The sequence below is a fragment of the Orycteropus afer genome, unplaced genomic scaffold (assembly GCF_000298275.1).
Source record: "Orycteropus afer afer isolate SDZICR_OR568_19922 unplaced genomic scaffold, OryAfe1.0 scaffold01594, whole genome shotgun sequence".
Taxonomy (NCBI): domain Eukaryota; kingdom Metazoa; phylum Chordata; class Mammalia; order Tubulidentata; family Orycteropodidae; genus Orycteropus; species Orycteropus afer.
In genome coordinates, this window is record NW_006923181.1 from 51,206 (window position 1) to 54,880 (window position 3,675).

At 36.1% G+C, this 3,675-nt stretch overlaps 1 pseudogene; it reads right to left on the reverse strand.

Moving 5' to 3' along the window:
- Positions 1–897: 897 nt before the first annotated feature.
- On the reverse strand, positions 898–1,883 carry LOC103213325 (annotated as a pseudogene).
- Positions 1,884–3,675: the final 1,792 nt, after the last annotated feature.

Sequence of the window (3,675 nt, forward strand, 5' to 3'; positions counted from 1 at the left end):
ACAGAAAGAAAATCTTTTAGAAAAAGAATAATTTGATTGAAAAGAAATTCCAGATAGTCAAAATTCATAAGACTTGGCCTATCAAATAAATGACGAAACACATCTTTCAAGTATTAAAGACTACATGTTTACTAAGATTACCAAATTTATATGATTGTCTTCATGCTGAAATTATTATCATACTCACAGTGGCATACCATATCTTTAGACATTGACATGGTAAAGTTAAGCATAACCTTCTTTTTGAAAAAGAGTCTAGGTATATGAGGAATAGTCCAGTGTTTATAATTTTCAGGACCAGTGCCAGTCAGAATGACACACTATTTTGTTTAAACTCAGCATATGGTGTGCTTTACAATTTTTTGTTCATTTATTTCACTTGGTTTCATTTTAAACTCACCGTGACTGGGGAATGTGATGTGCTTTGTCATATGGGAAGTAGAACAATGGGCTAGTTTTCTTATACACAACAAATTTTTATTATTTTCAAACAATGAGAAAGTATAAAACAAGTGCATTCATGCATTTGGTAAGGACATGTCCTTGTAGTTCTGAGTTTGAAAAAAGACTACAAATCAAAGATTTGCCATAGATAGACATCTTCCCTTACCCGCCTTCCCCCAAAAAACATACCAAAACAAACTCATTGCCATCGAGTCGATTCTGACTCATAGCAACCCCCTTTGGGTTTCTGAGGTGGTAAATCGTTACGGAAGTAGATTACCCAGTCTTCCTTCCATGAAGTGGCTCGTAGGTTTGAAAGACCAACCTTTTGCTTTGCAGTCAAATGTCTTAGGCACTGCACCACCAGAGCTCCTTAGATCTCCTCCAACATGGTCCAAAATGTCTTCTAAATTTTTCCTCTCATTTTGAACATAGAGAAGCAGTGTCACTCTTTTATGTTTTATTTCTTAAAAAATATTTCACCACCTGTTCTCTAATCTGCTTAGTTCTGACACCGTAAATTACAGGATTCAGAGCAGGTGGAATGACCACATAGAAATTAGAATGAAGGATATGAATGTAACGTGGTATGTTATGGCCAAACCTGTGGGTCATGAATGAAAAAAATGCAGGTGTGTAGAAAGCCAACATGACACATACAAGTGCTGAGAGCTTTCAGCCGAGCATCATGAGAAGGGAGTCAGAAGACAGCACAAAGGATCTGGACATAAGAAATGACAATGGCTATGATATCAAAAACCAGAATAGAAATAGCACATAAACCATAGATTATATTGATTGTGATGTTCGCACAGGACAGGAGTGTAATGCTCATGTGCTCACAATAAGTGTGAGGGATAATATTATGTCCACAAAATGGCAAGCGTAAGATGAGTAGAACAAAGGGTATGGCAAAAAACAAAGGTCTTAGTAGGACTACCAATGCAATGATGAACACCACCTTGTTTGTCAGCAGCAGTGTGTAGCGAAGAGGGTTATAGATGGCCACATAATGATCAAAGGCCATGGCCACAAGCACAGCTGACTCCATGCTGGTGCACAGGTGGATGAAGCACATCTGGATCAGGCAGCCCTCAAAGGAGATTTCTCTTAGGTTGAACCAGAAGATACCAAGCATTTGGGGGATGGTGGATGTGGATAATCCCAGATCGATAGAAGACAGAATGGCCAGGAAGCAGAACATGGGTTGATGAAGGTTACTCTCAGTCTGAATTACAAAAAGTATGCAGATATTTCCAAGGACAGCTGTCAGATACACAGCACAGAAAGGGAAGGCAATCCAGATATGTACATGTTCCAGCCCAGGAATGCCGAGAAGGAAGAAAGAATAGGGGTGAAATAGAGTGGTATTGAGTGGGATCATCATTCTGGGATCTTTTTTAGCAAAATATACCATATACCAGCTGTCCCTCATTCATTGAGAGGCCTTATCCTTGCTCAGTGCCCCCCCATACACACACACACAATACATGAATAATGAAAAAATTGAAACTTCTTTCATAATCTACGTATATCTCAGTATCATGGAGGCCTGAACGTATGGAAATTTAATGGTAAAATGCAGTCACATAATTTCAAAGTACCTCATATGATCAATTTAATTAAATTTCAACATTTTAATATAGCAAAGAATGATTAAATATCTACCAAATATGTAGTATAATAAGATTTATTGTGGGAGCTCTTGTGGCATAGTGCTTAAGGTATTTGACTGCTAATCAGAAGGCTGGTGGTTCAAACCCACCAGCCACTCCTCAGAAGGACGATAGGGCAATCTACTTCCATAGTGATACTGCCTTGGAAACCCAAAGAGGGGTCACTATGAGTTGGGATCCAACTCAACTGCAGTGAGTTTGGTTTTGTTTTGGAAGATTGATTGTAAGACATGATTAAGAGAAATTTCTTAAAGTCCAGTGATGGAAATAAGTATATAAATCAGTGATTTAAATTAATGCAATAATTTATACAATAAAATCATTCCTAGACTATTTTGGGTACAAAAATATTCTCCTGAAAATATTTCATTAATATTTTACAAAAAACTGGCTATGACAACATAGTTTATTAACAAAGAACTAAAACACAATGTGACCATGATAACAGTCAATATGATTTTACATATACCACATATCTGAGCTGAATCTGTGTCATAGAATCTTCAAAGAAACCAAAAATGCAGCAAATCAGAACTTTCTGAAACAATTTAGATCCTTGCAGGCCTCTGATTATTTAAGTCTCAAGACTGTTTCTCATCTCAGAGTCATTTTCCAATCTCGCTATTCTTGCTGATGCCGTTACCAGAGATCTACTGTGTCTAAAGTCTTATTAAGAAAGCCATAGTAAACTTGACCTCAGGAGGATCCTCTTACTCCAGTTCTCCTTAAAATGTAATATACTTATTCTTTTCATTTCTGCTTTGATGAGAGGTAAAGAAAGTCTTGTCATTTTAAAGTGTTCTACTGCTGGTAACTATAAGGAAAGAAATGAAAAGTTACACATTAACCCATTAACAAACATTAATGTCCAAGTTTATAAATCATCACAATTTTGTTAAACTGAATTACTTTACATATGCCATTCTTTGACACTCAATCTATTCTATTTCTTATTATACTTAGTTGCCTTCTTGATCTATCATCTTAAGAATTACAAATATACCTCAATAAAGAACATTAGAGAGATAGATATTTTTAAGACACCAAAAAGAGGTTCTGACACTTAGAAGTGTCCAGTAGAAATAAGAATTACCAATATATGTGACTTACCAAAAAAGAAGATAAAACAATCCTATTAGTTGTCTACCTTCTAAGTACCGTAAGAGAACTAGATATGTGTACACAAAGGGGCTGAGATTGTTACTATTATTAGTCAAGGACAAAAAAAATATCTAGGTTGAGAGGATACAAGAGTAACTCTAAGGAATGGAAAAGAACTATGAAGAAAATATCTTAAGGTGAGCAGAGATACCTATAAATAAGGACTAATATTTGAATGCCTAAGTCATCTGAATGCTAACTAGAAGGTTGGTGGTTCAAACTCACCAGCCATTGTGCAGAAGCAAGAATAGACAATCTACTTCCATAAAGATTTACTGCCTCGGAAACCCAACGAGGGTTGCTATGAGTCAGAATCAACTAGATGGCAGTGGCTTTTTTTTTTTTTTTTTTCAGTATTTGAAATGAAGTGATTTGAGGGGAAAGATGACACTCA